This window comes from Microcaecilia unicolor, chromosome 4 (genome assembly GCF_901765095.1).
Source record: "Microcaecilia unicolor chromosome 4, aMicUni1.1, whole genome shotgun sequence".
NCBI classification, from domain to species: Eukaryota; Metazoa; Chordata; class Amphibia; order Gymnophiona; family Siphonopidae; genus Microcaecilia; species Microcaecilia unicolor.
In genome coordinates this window covers 91,210,603-91,227,936 of record NC_044034.1, presented here as the reverse complement: position 1 = coordinate 91,227,936, position 17,334 = coordinate 91,210,603, and the positions used below count along the sequence as shown (strand labels likewise).

General features: G+C 43.7%; 1 long non-coding RNA gene across 1 annotated transcript in view; it reads right to left on the bottom strand.

The window, feature by feature from the left end:
- The window catches only part of LOC115468620, a 155,593-nt gene extending 138,508 nt beyond the window's left edge, over window positions 1-17,085 (bottom strand). Inside the window, exon 1 of the long non-coding RNA XR_003941897.1 lies at window positions 16,857-17,085. This is a non-coding gene — a long non-coding RNA (uncharacterized LOC115468620). The remainder of the gene's footprint in view (window positions 1-16,856) is intronic.
- Between the last annotated feature and the right edge of the window lie 249 nt (window positions 17,086-17,334).

The following is a 17,334-nucleotide window of genomic DNA, read 5'->3' as shown; positions in this document are numbered from 1 at the left end:
CTTAAATGCCTCCCTTTCACCTTTGCAGCAAGCAGCAGCAGGGCAGGCCACTCCTTCCTTCCGTGTCCCGCCCTCACCTTATGTAACATCCGCAAGGGCGGGGCACGGAAGGAAGGAGAGGCCTGCCCTGCTGCTGCTTGCTGCGAATGTGAAAGGAGGCGTTTAAGGTTAGTTCCGGGAGCGACGGAGGGTGGGTGGCCCGGGGGCGGCCTTGTCCGGCTCTCGGCGGCCCTGCTTTCAAACAAAAATTTGCTAGGTCTTACTTTCGGGGGAGGCCTTATATCTACCAATTCAGGAAAACCTCTACTAGATCTTATTTTCGGGGGATGTCTTACTTTCGGGGAAACAGGGTATAAGAAAAACAATGGACTGCATCAGGGACTTCTGAAAACCACTTGTCCCTGAAACACACTCAAAACAGAATAATCCATTTGTACAAAAAAAAAACAGAATAATCCATTTGTACAAAAGAAATGAGATGAAGATGTGATTCCATGTGCTCCAATGAAAGGAGAGTTTAATTTTACTTCCAATCTTTATAACACCAGGCTTCCCAATGCAGATTACAACAGTTAAGGTGAACCCATCAGTAAACACTGAAATTTGGCCATGTATTATTGTACTGTATAGAACAATGTAGAAAAAGGAGCACAAAATACAGCCTTTATTAGTGCTGTTTCCACCAGCTACAATAATTTTTAAGCGGTTTTAGTGATATTCAAGTTTATTTAAGGATATTTATTTCTACATATGGGAAGCTTTCAAATAAATTAAAAAGCTGTCGAGTAAAAAAAAAACAAAAAACTTTTGTTCTTCACCTTTTAAGGCACTGGGCTGAAAAAGGGGGCAGGGTAGGAGAAGGGGGAAGGAGAAAAGAGAGAGGAAATGCTGGATGGGGAGAAGGTGTGCCAACTGATAGGGGGGCACCAGAGACCCTAGCACTTGCCCTGCTTTCTTGTGCCCAAGGATATGGGAAGATTTCATCTTATCGTAGATCTAAGAGCCCTGAACAAATTCCTGATCAAAGAAAAGTTCAGGATGATTTCTCTGGGTACTCTATTTCCCATGATTCAAGAAAGAGATTGGCTATGCTCTCTGGACTTGAAGGATGCCTATACCCACATTTCTATACTTCCCAGTCACAGGAAGTATCCTGGATTTACAAATAGTATTGCGTTCTGCCTTTTGGCCTCATATCAGCTTCCAGAGTATTCATCAAGTGTCTAGCAGTAGTTGCTTTCTGGACTTGAAGGTTGCCTATACCAACATTTTGGTACTTCCCAGTCACAGGAAGTATCTCAGATTCCAAATAATATTGCGTTCTGCATTTTGGCCTTATGTCAGCTTCCAAGGTATTCACCAAGTGTCTAGTGGTAGTTGCAGCATTTTTACACAAACTTGGAGTGTATGTTTCCTTATCTGGACAATTGGCTGGTCAAGGACACCTCACAGGAGGGGCAAAACAGTCAATGCAAATAACTATTCGGGTGTTGGAGTTACTAAGCTTTGTAATAAACTACCCTGTCCCACCTTCTTTCAGTTCAACAACTGTAGTACATAAGAGCCCTGCTCGATATGATGGAAGCTTGGGCTTTTCTACCCAAGTGAGATTGCAAGCCTTGATAACACTTGCCTCACAGGTTTGAAGCAGCAAGCAGGTCAGAGCTCAGCAAACGTTAAGATTAATGGGCCACATGGCCTCTACAATGCATGTCACTCCCATGGCACATCTCCATTTGAGAGAGACCCAGTGGACTCTAGTTTCCCAGTGGTCACAGGCGGCTGGGAATCTAGCAGATGTCATTTAGATCCCCCCAGAGTTGAGTCATTTCCTTCTCTGGTAGACAATTTGGTCAAATTTGACTGTGGGACTGCCATTCCAAATGTCACCTCCTCAGAAGGTGTTAACAAAGGATGCAGCTAACTTGGGATGGGGAGCTTAGGTAGATGGGTTTCACACCAAGGAATATGGTCTGCTCAGGAAACAGTTTACCATATCACCCTCCTAGAGCTGAGGGCCATTTGGAATTCTCTAAAGCAGGGGTGTCCAACCTCAACCCTCGCCAGGTCGGGTTTTCAGGATTTCCCCAATTAATATGCATCCACAATATATTAATCCTGGGTTTGTTAAACACTTAATAACTGTACTAAATATTACAAATATCAACAATTCCACAGTTATACTTCACCTTGTATTCATTTAGTATGGTTTATATCACTATATTTTTCAAACAAACACATGCAACAGCCTACATTCATACCACTCATACCTTCACACACCATCTCCTACGCAGAGACTGCTAACTAATACAACTCATTAACTAACTACCCCCCACAAACAACATATTAATGATGGTACAAATACTTTTGCCTCCACAAAGGGCAGCTTTACCAGTCAATTATGTCCACATAGTTCACATGTGGCTAAGCAGCGTAACACTAAAAGTCCATCCACAACCGAATTTGAATCAGTCCACAGTTCAAGTTCACATACTGCTGTTTCCTTGAATTGATTACATCTGCCCACTGGTATTATTCTACCGTGTTTGTGGTTCAGGGTTTGATGATAGAAACACACCCATCAACTTAAGCCAATCTCCAGACCATAATCCATCTGCCATAAATCACCCCGCACTCTACACAGTGTTTCACTCCTTGAGCGTCTTCAGGAGTCGGGTTCCTAAATAAATCAACACAGACATAAGAGTAGTTTATGGCTGCCTCACATACTGCATTACTCAAATATCTAACTACTTACATTTATTCATTATGCAGTTTTCTTGGATACAAGACGGGAGGAAACTCAACTGCCCACAGGCACTTGTTCCCAGTGTAAAAAGCCGACGCATGCGTATGGACGGCTGGCTCCCACCCACATTTTTAAAGATCCAGTAACCACGCCCCCTCAAACATTCAGCCATTCCACTTCTCTGTTCAATCAAGCCGGTTCAATGGTGTTCCACATAAAAATTATCTGCTGTTCTTGACGCAACAATTTTAATGGAATGTTCCCCCCTCTTCCCCTATTACTGATGCTCATTAAAACCACAAACCTAACATCTTGAACCTCATGCCCAGCCATACCCCAATGGGCTACTAAAGGTGTCTCTTGTTTTCCCAAACGTATATTGCTTAAATGTTGGGCAATCCTATTTTTCACCTTTCTGATTGTGTGGCCCACATACCACAGAATGAGATCTATTTGCATAGAATGGAGGCAGTGCATGCAAATAGATCTTAAGTATATTCATTGAGGAAATCCTGAAAATCTGACTGGATTGCAGCGCACAAGGACCGAGATTGGACAACCCTATTCTAAAATCTTTCAGAGATCGGCTTTAAAACCAAATTATTCTCATTTGCACAGACAACCAGGTTGCAATGTTTTATGTGAACAAGTGTGTGTGTGTGTGTGTGTGTGTGTGTGTGTGTGTTGGGTGGGGGGGGGGGGGGTACGGTATCCTAACCCTTGTGTCAGAAAGCAGCAGGGATGTACAGCGCCATCTTTCACAGAATGGTCCTGTGAGCCATGTAACTAGCAGGAAAGGACAACAGCGTGATGGACAGACTGAGCAGGGTTTTGCAACCACACGACTGGTCTCTCAACATGGTTGTAGGCCACAAGATCTTCTGAGAGTGGGGCACCCCCCTCAGATCTTTTTGCCACTCAGCTCAACAAGGTCCCCCAGTTCAGTTCCAAACTCTGACATCCAACTCTAGTCTGGTTCTGCTGTGTGATCTTTCTCCTCCATTAGAGGAAGGGTCTTCTGGATGTGTATCCTCCAATACCTCTCATAGAGAAGACTTTGTTCAAACCTCAAGCAAGAATGGGGAACCATGATCGCTCCATATTGGCTGAGGCAGATCTGGATTCCTCCTCCTCTGTCCTCTGAAGATCCATGGCAATACGAATGTTTTCTGACCCTCATCACGCAGACTGAGGGATCCCTTCTGCATCCCAACCTCCACTCCTTGGCCCTCATTGCTTGGATGTTGAGAGTGTAGAATTTGAATCTTTAGATCTGCCTGAGGATGTCTCATGAATCTTGCTTGCTTCCAGGAAAGATTCCACTAAGCAGTGTTACTCCTTCAAGAGGAGGAGGTTGGCTGTCTATTGTGAGGGTAAGGCCCTAGATCCTCGCTCTTGTCCTACATAAAACTGCATGAATACTTCCTGCACCTTCCTGAGTCTGGTTTGAAAACCAACTTTGTAAGAGTCCACTCCAGTACAATAAGTGCTTACCATCTTCATGCAAAAGGTAAGCCCATTTCTATACAGTCTCTAGTTTGGCTCATGAGAGGTTTGATGTTGTAACTTCCTACTGGGTCATGGGATCTCAACATTGTCCTCACCCAGCTGATGAAAGCTCCTTTCAAGCCAGTTGATTCCTGTCATCTGAAGTATTTGACCTGGAAAGTTGTATTTCTGGTGGCGGTCACTTCAGCTGACAAGAGTCAGTGAGCTGAAGTGACCGCCACCAGAAACACAACTTATAATACATTTCATCACAATACAGTAGTTCTGCACATGCACTCTACGTTCCTCCATAAGGTGATGTCGGAGTTCCATCTTAACCAGTCAATTGTAACATTATTCCTGAAGCCACACTCCCATCCTGGCAAAAGCGTACTGCATACTTTAGACTGCAAGCAAGCCTTAGCCTACTACCTGGAGTGGAATAAAACTCATAGACAGTCCACTCAGCTTTTTCTTTATTTTGACCCAAACCAGATGGGGGTAGATATTGGCAAACACACAATTTCTAATTGGCTAACAGATTGCATCTCCTTCACTTATGCCCAGGCTCGGTTGACCCTAGAAGGGTCATGTCAAGGCTCACAATGTCAGAGCCATGGTGACATCAGTATCCTACTTGAGGTCAGCCTCTATACAGGAGATTTCCAAAGCTGCAACGTGGTCTTCAGTCCATACATTCACTTATCATTACTGCCTTGAGCAAGATACCCGACGTGACAGCTGGTTCGGTCAGGCAGTCTTGCACAATGTTTGATGTCTAGAATCTAACTCCACCCTCCCAGTTTTGTTCTGTTCCAGGCTTGATTTTAAGGCCTTAACATTTCGAGTTCCTGGTGTCCTAGCATTGTTGTTTTCAGTGAGCCTGGTAGCTAGGGGTTCCCACTTGTAAGAATATATACTGCTTGTCCTCGGAGAATGTGAAGTTACTCAGCTGTAGCAGGTTTTCTCCAAGGACAAGCACGCCAAATATTCTCACATACTCTACCACCTCCCCTAGGAGTTGTATTCCTTTACTGAGGGGCCTGTGCTCATGTGTTAGGAGGGAAGACATGCGCAGTGGGATGCTACTAGAAATGAACTTGCTAGTCAGCATCTGCACTGGGCTCCGTCGGATGATATCACCCACAAATGAGAATACTCGGCCTGCTGTCCTTGGAAAACATCTGCTACAGGTGAGTAGCTTTGCTTTGTTAAGATCATACTTGTAAGCTACATGAAATTTAACTGAAGAGATGCATCTAATTATGCTACTTCTGTTTTTGAGCAATAGTCATAATTTTAAATGACAGCATCAAATATGGTTTGGTATTTTAATTTTGTCAGGTTTTATTTTTCTAGGTTTTCTCTCCCCCCCCCCCTCACAGTATCAGCTCAGCATCTTTAGCATGACTTATGTTTGTGCTTTATGTTTATCCCACGCATGTTTGAATTCCGTTACCATTTTCCTCTCCACCACTTCCCGCTGGAGGGCATTCCAAGCATCCACCACTCTCTCCGTGAAAAAATACTTCCTGACATTTTTCTTGAGTCTGCCCCCCTTCAGTCTCATTTCATGTCCTCTAGTTCTACCGCCTTCCCCTCTCTGGAAAAGGTTCATTTGCAGATTAATACACATACATTTTATATCTGCATTGGAGTAGGTATAAATTTCTGCAAGAATGTTTGTATAGTAATGGATTGTTTTGGAAGTACAAAATGCTTGTTTCCTTTATAAACTAGGCACTTCTGTAAATTTTTCAGGCACCCTGTTTTGAAATACTCTCTTTCCCTCAGCCCAGGCTTCTTCTATTATAACTAGCTAAAATTCTCATCATCTTAGGGGCCCTTTTCCTAAAGTGTAATAAAGTTGTGCAGGTAAGGTGCCCAAATTACCTAGCAGTAACTGTAAACCTCTGTGGTAACTGTTGTAGGCTTTCCCAGCATCTTTTCATGTAGTTACTGCAGAGGGAAAACATTTATTACAATTTAACCCCCTAATTCTTTAAATCTAGCTAAAAACTGCATGTGCAACTTTGGGCGCACTGCCCAATTTGTGTGTGCAATTAAATTGAATTACCAATCTTATTATCCTTAGTCTGAACACAATGGACAGATGGGCTAACTCATTCCATCTGAAGTTGAATACGGAAAAAACTCCCTGTCTTATTTTATCGTCTCAACATAACAAATACAAGCCTACTACTTTAAATACCCCCAACCTTTCTCTACCTATCTTGGACAGTCTGAAATTATTAGGGATTACAATTGACCGACACTTAACACTGGAGTCCCAAATAACTCACACCATGAAGAAAATGTTTTATTCAATGTGGAGACTTAAGCAAATTAAACCTTTTTTTCCCCGTGATGTCTTCCGCAATTTGATACAATCTATAGTTTTAAGCCAGTTGGACTACTGCAACGCTATATATGCAGGCTGCAAGGAACACCTACTCAAAAATTACAGATTGCTCAGAACACTGCGGCAAGACTGATCTTTGGAAAACCTAAATTTGAATCAGCCAAGCCCCTTCTTGAAGAACTACACTGGCTTCCCATTAAAGAACGAGTTGCCTTTAAGATCTGCACCTTAATTCACAGGATAATTTACGTGGAAGTTCCAGAATATATGGTTGAACTGGTTGACTTACCACCTACAAATAGATCCAATCTCTCACGATCCTACTTGAATCTACATTACCCAGACTGTAATGGCCTCAAGTACAAATCCATTTATGCTTCCAACTTCACATTTATAGGCACGCAACTGTGGAATGCTCTACCCAAATCAGTCAAATGTACCCAGACCTACTTAAAATTCAGAAAACTATTGAAAACTGTACTGTTTAAAAAGGCTTATTCTCTAGGCTCAACATAATCCAAATTAACTTCTAGTCTAATCAAAGATTTAATGGACACTAATTATATTATTATCTTTCACATATTGTTTGTTTCAAATGTTGTTAAATATCTTACTTTTAAACTGTAAAAATGTACCAAATGCACTGTAGCCTTTTCTACAGATATGTGTAAGCCACATTGAGCCTGCAGTTGGTGGGAAAATGTGGGATATAAATGTATTAAATAAAATACGATAAAAAATAAAATTGAATGATGAGGTAATTAGTGCCAATAATTGGCTTTTAAGTGGGATATATGTGTGTAATTTAGGTGCGAGTTCAAAAAGGTGGTGCAGAAATGGGAGAGCCATGCGTGGAACAGGGGCATTCCTAACATTTACATGCCATTGTTATAGAATGAGGGGGGGATATGCACCTAATGTAGGCACATACATTTGCACCTAAAGTTGGGTATGATTCTGGGTATAAGCACTATTCTATAAACTGTGCCTAACTTTAAGAATGGCTTATAGAATAGTGCTTTTTTTGGTGCCATATATCGAATTCACCCCTCTGGGGGCAATTATATAAGTGGGTGCTACAATTTAGGCACCCACTTTATTCAGGCTGTGAGTCTATTCTGTAATGGCACCTAAACACATAACTGCTGTTATAGAATATAGCTTGAGTCAGCAGTAGTAGTACCTTACACCAGGGCATACATGTAGCCCTGCCTCTGCCCCACCCATAGCACTCCCCTGTGAACACCCCTCATAATTACATGCTAAGTCATTTTAATATGTAATTATGTAAGAGTAGATGGTTGCACTACATAAGTAAATGAGAATATACTATAAATTTAAGCTCACAATAGGTTCTTAAATTTAGGCAATCTGTTATAGAATAAAGGGGTAAATGCATTTTATTTATGTATTAGGATTTATTTACTGCCTTTTTTAAGGAATTCACTCAAAGCAGTGTACAGCAACAATAAGTCAAACATAAGCATTAGACAATTACAGCAGTAAAAATATTCAAACAATACAAAGTATGGCATAATATGCTACATTACAATGTCAGCACAATACTCAGAACATTTTAATAGCATAGTGTGTAAGCAAAGATGGAACATTAGATAAGACAGAGTAACCTCCCTGCTCAGGGCTGCCGAGAGGGGGGGCAGGGGGGGACAAAATTCCCTGGGCCTCCAAAAGGGACCTGGCGCCGGGGTCTCTCTCCTTCTCCTACTGTCAGGCCACTGGTGCTGCAGTCTCTGGTCTCCACCTGCCTGCCTTCAGCTCGTCGTCGGCCCCCTTCTGACTGCCACTGGGCCCCCTGCATTTGGAAAAGGGAGAGTCACTAGTTGGCAGCGCAGTACTTCACGTCTGTTTGAGAGCGGCGGATCGCCTCGGGCCTTCCCTCACTGTGTCCCGCCCTCGTCTGATGTAACTTCATTTTTCCGCGAGGGCGGGGCACAATGAGGGACGAAGGGAGGCAATCTGCCACTTTCACATGGAGGTTAGGCACTGCTCGCTGGCGCTGCCAATTTGAATGCAGGGGGCTCGGTGGCAAATGGAAGGGGGCTGTCGACAGGGCTGGGGGTGGGCGGGTGGAGACTGGGGACTGTGGTGCCAGCGGCCTGGGAGCAGGAGAGGGAGGCGACAGTGGTAGCGATTGGGGGGGGGGCGGTGGTGGAAGCGGGGGCCCCGGAGGCGGCCTTGCCCCAGGCCCCCTGGAGGCAGCCTTGCCCTGGGCCTGGCTCAGTCTCTTGGCAGCCCTGCCCCTGCTTACTAAACCAAGTGCCAATGTTAACACAGCCCATTCACTTTGAATGGGTAGTGTTGGCATTGCTGTGTGGCTTAGAAAACGAATAAAAAAATAAGGGGCCCTTTTACGAAGCTGTAGCAAAGGGGGCCTGCACTGGCGTCGGCGTGTGTTTTTAATGTGTGCCGAGGCCCCCTTTTACCATAGTGGGTAAATGGTAGGTCTTTGCAGCCATTTCAGGGGGGAGCACTTACCAAACCCCATTGAGGTGGTGGTAAGGGCTCATATGATAACCAGGCAGCACACATCTCTGCCTGATTACTGCCAGGTACAAATTTTTGTAGCGCTGGATGTGATGCACGCTGGGGGTGGGAACTACCACTGAGCTGCTGCGGTAGCCCGGCGGTACTTACTTTTAGCGAGCAGTAAGCCTGCATTGGGCTTATCACCAGTTTTGTAAAAGGACCTCTAAGGTACTAATTTAAAGAAAGTTGCAAATTAGGTCAGAAAGGTGCTTGAATATGATCTTAGCTAGGGTAGGAGTGGATAAACAAGTCCTGCTATAGTATGTGCAGCCAGTGCCATTCCTTGTAAGTGTGAGATTAGGAAGTTAGTTACCTCTTCTGAGCCAAGCTTTCACCTGCTTCCTGAAGTAGAGAGAGAATCTTCTTTTAAGCAAAGCCATTCAGAGTGTGCATTCCAGACTGTGAGGGCTACTCTGGAGAAGGCTCGCTTGTGGGTATCACATTGTGTGATGTCCTTTGGAGAGGGTGCGGTAGGAATACTCCTTGGGAGGACCTTCATGACCTTGGACGTGTGTAGAGGGAGATCCTGTTCTTCAAGAACTCTGGGCCATTTGCTTTAAGGGCCTGAGTTTTTTTTTTAATTATTATTTATTTATAATTTACAGAATTAGTATCAAGGATTAACTCTTGAACAAGTAACATTCAAAGGAAATAAACTTAAAGCATTTTTTAACATAAAATTCATCAATATTAAGGGCCTGAGTTTTAAATTTGGCCCCGTGTTGTGCTGGTAGCCAGTGAAGTGTTTGCAAACATTTGACAACATAGATGCACTTATCACCTTCTAGTGAGGTGGCACTAAGTTAGCAGGTGCTTAACTGCAAGGCAGCGTCCACACCTACTGCCTGCCCATAACCTACCCGTTTCCATCCCATTCCCTGTTATACACAGTAATTTTCAAAAATTAGCCTAAAGCCAGGTGCCCACGGCATGTAGGATGAGTATACATTCTATAACGGCAATTGTATGTGCCCTTATCCTTATAGAATACTAGAGTTTGTCTGCAGTTATGCACCTAACTTTAGGTGTGAGCAGTTACATTAGTGCAATGTCTGGTGTAAATGCTCACATGTAACTGACAGTATTCTATAACCTTATCACGCCCCTCCTATGTCCACATAGCCCTAACAGTTGTGTGCTAAAAGAATGCTAAGATTAAAGAATAACAACTAAGTGCAGTTATGCAAGTAACTGCAAATTAGTGCCATTTGGAGGCAGATGCAGCAACCAAATGTAAAAAAATCAAAATCGTTAAAGTCCCTAACGATTTTTAAAAAACGAAGAATGCACAAAAAAAAAAAAAAAGTCACACATGCTCAGATCGTTATTGAAAAGTACAATGTATCAAAGAATCACAATACACATCGGTAATCGGCCCCTAAATCATGCGCAGAGCAGCCAAGCGTTTTGCTGGCTGCTCTGCGCATGCTGCAAACGTCAAAACAAAACAAAAAAAAGCCACAACACATACACATGGCTACCCGGTCAGCAAAATCCAAAAACAAAGGATCAGGAGGGGGCAAGGGCGCTCGTCCGGAGCGTCCTGTATGGACGGCTTTGCCCCCCCCCCCGCTGCTCCCCACTTTCCGCCGCTTCCCCCTCCCACGAAAAAGCAAAATTCTAGCAGCAAGGAGGCGGAGCCTAGGCCAGGGAAGAAGAGACGTCATGGAGACTCTGCGACCAACACAACAGATCTTCCTGCCCGTGCAGCGCTTCAGAAAGAGGTGAGAGGCGCTGCTCGGGTCGGTAATAGGGAGGGGGGTCTCGGTGGAGGGGGGAAGCGGTGTAGTCGACCTCAGGGGGGGCAGCGGGGGCGGGGCACGGGGCGGAAGAATGACGGGAGGCGGAGTTAGCTTTTGCGAAACAGAAGAACAGGAAGGGAGGGGGACCGGGGCTGCTAGAATTTCGCTTTCTTGTGTGTGTGTGGGGGGGGGGGGGGAAGTGGCGGACAGTGGGGAGCAGCGGGGGGGGGGGGCATGGCCGTCCATACAGGACGCTCCTGATGAGCACCCTTGCCCCCTCCTGATCCTTTTTTTATTTTTTTTATTTGATGTGTTTGCTGACGTCCTTTGGACCAATCACAGCGCTTTTAGCTCTGCTAATGCGCTGGGATTGGCTCAAAGTTTCACTTTACGATTTTTCCTGGCACAGAGCTGTCCTAACAAGAGGTCCAGACCTCTCGTTAGATTTCCTGCCTTTTTCCTGCGTAAAGGCAATCGGAAAAGGTTAGTGCATCTCGTTTCAATGGGGTTTTTACACTACTTGCTCATCTCCATTCCGTTTTCGTTTGCTGCTAGCTTCCTCGGTAAAAGCCCTTTGATGCATGCAACGGATCAAATTTTCCTCGTTGGAGGGTCATTAAAGGCTCATTAAGCTTTAGTGCATCTGCCTCTTAGTGTAAATCAACTCCAAGAGCAGCCAATTGATAACACCAATTAGTATCTAATTTAATTATTAAGTTACATGCATAACTGGCAGCATGCTATAACCTGTGTGCACAATGTTACACGCTAAGTATGAAGATGGACATGCAAGATTATAGAATTAGTGGGCAAGCATATGGCCCTTTAGGTTTAATAACAAACCTGATTTCCAGCCAGTTCAGCACCTTGGCATTTTAAAACAGGTCTCTTTCTCTCTCTCTAGGTCTTATTAGGTAGTTTGTTTCTCAAAGAAATTGAAAGCTAAAGTTGTCGCTCTTACTTTGCACATATATTCCTACTGTAGGACTTTCAAGATGCATCTTCCAATCTCTCCTTAAAATGTATTAAAAATAGCATTTATGTTACTGTAAATTTAGGACTCTGTTAGGACTTTTTTATTTCATAAATACAGATTGATCTCATCTCCTATATTCTACACCATGAACATGAGGCCTTTTCCTTGACAGCTTCAGGCTGTCAGTCACTAACTATATGATGTCACTGCAAAGCACAACTGGTGTTTTGTACGTTTTTGGTCATGGTAAAAAATAATTAGTAATGCAGCAGCCAAAAACTATCTCATGGAAGCCAATAGATACACAAATGCATCCCAGGCCACAATTCCAAAAAGTTGCACAACAGACCAAAGGCTTTACACCTTTTGAAAGAACATTCCACTGCATCTAGCATGATAGCTCCAGTCCTCGTATAAATACTTTGAAAAATGTAGCAACACCCTAGCACCTTTTTTTTTATGATATTTCATTTGAAACTGTATTTATATTCCACAAATATTAAATTTCCCTCCAGTTCTGTGGAGATCATGAAATATATGTTTTATAAATCATATAATTAAATTGTTTAATGCAGTACAATACACTATTACACCAAAGGTCCATTAAGACCAACAGTACCAGTCCAGCAGGATCCCAAGAAATAGCTAGATTCCATAATATTAATGGCTCCAGAGGCTGGTTAATGCAAATAGATAAATGTATGGCTTAATGCTCTTAAGTAAAAGAGCCCCTAATCTGTGATTAGTTTATGAAAAAGAGGTGCTAACTTATGGGCAGATGAACAAAAGCACAGGGACTGGAGGTCCATGGGACCACTAGACCCCCAAATACCCCCACCCCGAGTCAAGCGACACAGGGGGCTGGAGGTCCAGTGGATCTCCAGTCCCCCTGACCCCCCCTCAAGTTCAGGGAGGCTGGAGATCCGGTGGGTCTCCAACCGCCCCTGGCATCCCCTCCCATGAATGGAGCCCTGGTTGCCCAATGGGCCGCAAGTCAATCCCCACTCCACCACTGGTGGTCTTAGCGGCCCTTCCCCACCCCTATCTCTGGTGGAGGAGGGAGGTGGCCTCTCTCTTCTTCCATCGGCGCCACCTCGAAAATGGTGGCGCCTGGCCCTGCCCAGTGCATCCTGGGATGCACTGGGCGGGGCTTCACACCATATAAGGGAACTCCCTTTGTTTGTTAGCATGCATAAAGTGTGCATTCACTTTTTTAAAATATATTTTTAGAGGGTGTGTGTCATGCGCAGACTGGGTGTGAAAGTGTAAACCAGCTAGTGTGTTTGCATTAGCATGTGCTAACTGTCTGATGCTGAGTTAACATGGGGGCACTTAGTGCCTTCTAAATAGGAGGTGGTAAGTGCTCCAAAGTTATTGTTTAGCAAGTCCTGTATCCTAATGATAAAATTAGCATGGGACCTGCAAAATGAGATTTATAAACTGCTGCATTGAATCTGGGCAGAGCATGTGGGAAAGCCCTGTGTTAGGACACACTACGCCCAGATTCTAATGGCCTTTAATAAAAGTGCCCTTTACTGAGATACAGTTTTGTTTTTAATTTGCCCATAACTAATTTTCACAAGAAAAGTTTGCTATGGAGCTAATTTGAATCCTTATCAAACTTTCCCCTAAAGAGACCCCCCCTAACCCTTGGGAAATCCTATGTTGCTACATCAGCCCCAGCGTGAACTGCTATTCTTAAAATTGAAAGGAGAGAATTTGCTGATATATTATTTATTATTTAATAGGTAAATTGCTAATTCAAATGCCATATTAAAAATAATCTACCAAAAATAATATTCCCAAAACTGATTTCACTAAACAAAGGTATGGGAGAGAGTAAACTGTATAGAGTGAAAGTTATAATCCTAAAAGAAGGCAAGGGCGATGGGGGTTTAACTGCACAGAATAGCAGTTAAAGTCCTAATCGCCTGAGTGGACAAATGGGATGGGCCATTGCAGTCTATTATATATGATGGTATATTGAAAACTAAAATAATATTTTGCTTATGTTAACATGTTTAATCCGGATATGGGCTATGCAAAGAATATGAATTCAATTACTACATCTGGTCTGCTGTTAACTAGGTTGGGTGGGCCTGGGCCTTGGTCATTAGCAGTGGAGAGGTAGTGGCTGGATTAAGGAGTCACCACCCAAGAAACAGATCTATGCAAAGCAGCAATAGTGGCCAAAAAAGCCAACAGAATGTTAGGAATTATTAGGAAAAGAATACAAAATAAGGCAAGGAATATTACAGTGCCTCTGTATTGAACTATGATGCAACCTCACCTTGACTACTGTGTGCAATTGTGGCAATGATTAAGGGAATTAAGTCCGTTCATATAAGGAAATGCCTAAGATGTTAGGGCTCTTCAGCTTGGAGAAAAGGTAGACACAGGGAAAAGCTAATACTAATCCCTGGGGTCAGTAGCTTAGAATCTTGCTACTTGCTGGGATTCTTCTGCATATTTATTAGTGTATTTATACCCCACATTATCCCCACAATCAAGCAGGCTCAATGTGGCTTACATTAGCCAGAGAGAGAACTCTGGGCGATAACAGATACAAATGAGAATAATAGAGTAGTATGGCAAGAAAGAAAGAATACGTGACATATAACAATACAGAAGAATTGGACTAAACAGGATCCACATATGCCAGCTGGCATAGGCCGGAGTCCTACAGTGACCTGGATTGGCCACAAAGCTGGATACTGAGCTAGATTGACCACTGGTCTGAACTTGTTTGGCAACTCTTATGTTTTTAAAGCCCATGCTCTAAAGCACAGATTTAAAATCTTTTTCATCTCATCGCACACTTACATGGTGCTAAAATTGTCAAGACACACCCCTACACTTAGTCCAGCATTTTACCTTCTACCCACCCCCACCTATGGTCCAGCATTTTACCTTCTTTCCTCCCACCCCACCTGCACCTTCACACATGGTCCAGCATTTAGCCTTCTTCCCCTCTCACTCATAGTCCAGCATTTTCCCTTTTCTTCACCTCACAACCACAAACATAGTCCATCATCACTCCCTCCTGTCCTCTTTAGAGCTGGCGCACAGGCATCTCCCCTTGCTTCTCTTCCCTCCCCACCTACCTTTTAAAAGTTTTCTTGTCTCTAGAAATTGATGGCAGCGAGCAATGATTTCATACAGCCTGCTCATGCCAACCCCGGAGCCTTCTCTATGAAGCTTCCCACTTTTGTAGAAACATGAAGTTAAGTCAGAGAGAAGGTTCTGAGGTTGGTGCAAGCAGGCTCTATGAATTGCTGCTCACTGCCACTGCTACAGCCAAGAAAACTTACTCCATTCTGGCACAAATTAAGTACTCCTGTGGCACACCTGAGGAGTAGCTGTGGCACACTGGTTAAAAATCGCTTCCCTAGGGCATGTCCTTTCAGTTTAGGATTATCATTCTACTTTATGTAGTTTGATGTATGTATAACTCAAAAGTCCAGGTTAAAGGATGGGGTAGGAATATATTCTAAAATGAAGCAAAAAGCCCTGGGTCATTGCAAAGGAAACCTCTTTTTTTTTTTAAATCAATATCCACTAAATAGATATCTGCAAGATTTTAATGATGAATGGGCATGTTAAGGACTCAACCACCCTGCCTCGGAGTAAGAAAAGTAACCTGAACAAGGAGTAAACTACATTTCTCCTCACAACCATAGACACTGTAATAAAAAACGTTTCTCTAGTATGAAAATACAGCCTAATTGCAGGTTCGAGCCCTCTCCAATTGCTTATTTAAGCTAGTGACGGTACAGTAGCCCATACAGATTTGTTTCGAACTCATAAATGCGCCTGAACATGAAAGTTTCTTGTTAAAACTCAGTCTGTTTTTTGCATTCCTTTCAGTGTATAGTATGTGGGAAGGAATCTTAGGTTCCATGTGTAGTCTGCTTGTGATATTCATGCAGCAGAGGTGGCGGCAGACGCTAGAAAGAGTGTAAGAGTATTTGTCCAGCCGTCCCTCTCTGATATTAATTATCTCTGGACCCACAAAGAAAGCCAACCCCTGAGAAGAAAGAGCGGAAGTGCCGCCTACTGTGACTTGATCGACGATGACGTCACCCTTTTCTTAATTTAGCTTGTTGTCAGGGTCTGGCAACTTCACGTCTGGTGGTGCAGTCTGTCAATTATATGATGTCACAAAACGTTTATTCTCACTGTAAACACTGTTCACCTTCCTGACTCGTTCGTTCCAGTACCTTGCATCATTCCCCCCGCAGCTACCTCTCCTATTCCCTTCAAGCAGCGTTCAGATCTACCATTCGCTCCAGTTTTTAATTCTCCATTCTCTCCACACAGTTATCCATGGAAAAAAGGCAAAAAAAAAAAAATGTCAGTCCGGGAGAGGATGACGTAATCCTTGCCTATACCCGTCGCGTCTCCTACAATTATCTACCATAAACCGACATAATAGAACAGTCCAACGACGTAATCGTTAGAAACAATGTGATTAAAAACCAAGCAAATCAGAACAGAAAGAAGATTGCAATGCTATCTCCCTGGCTCTTTCCTTGTAGCGAGGTGCTGTATGAACACTGCAAATTCTCTATAGCCTAAGGTGCAACTAAACAAACCTATGAACGCCGGCGGTAAACAAGCAGTTGATCGAGCTCATAGTGCAAGTTCCTGCTTTTTGCAAGCCTTACCTTTTACAGCAGGTTTATTTAAAAATATGGAAGTGCGTCAGCTTTTGTTCTGTTATCAGAAACTGCTGTCCCCAATTAACCTGCCTTTCCCCGTTCACTCAACATGCATAGTAACTGAAACATCCGTCATCAAACAGCCTGAGCCCTTGCACCCGAGCGCATTGCACAGTAGTGTCACATTCCCACCAAAAATACGCTTACTGACAGCCTTTTGTCTGTTCTCTCAACACTCTGCTTTTCAAAAAAAAAGACACGAAAAACACAACAGGTATACGCACATGAATTCCGTAAAAAGGGAAGGAAAAAAAATTACATTGGCACTTACTGATATGTCAGTGGGAGTAAAAGCCTTTCACGATAAGGGAAAACCTCGGTGGAGAAGAGACAAAGACACAATCGAGATCCCCAGTATTCGTGTGTCACCTCCACGTTCTCCACCGAAAAAAAGTAACCCTGTTGCCTTTTTGTACAGTTTCAGAAAGCTTCGAGGAAGTTGTCCTTTTGTTCCAGTATTTATAGATTGCGTCAACGTTGCGAAAAGGGGGAGGCGGAGCAGCGGCACTCCGAGAGAAAAGCCCAGCACACGACCTTAAGTACACAAGCCTTAAACCTCCACCCCATAGAGGCTCTCCAGATCAGATTAAATCACGTGGCCGGGGATAACCAGCCAGCCCTGCCTGCCTTTTGCCACAGAGAGTGAGGCTATAGAAGCGGCGACAGAGAGACCGGGCACTTTGTGAAGCGCGCAGCGCCCTTTGCCAGCTGCGGCTTCTCTATCTTCACTCGCTGGAGGCGGGCGCGAG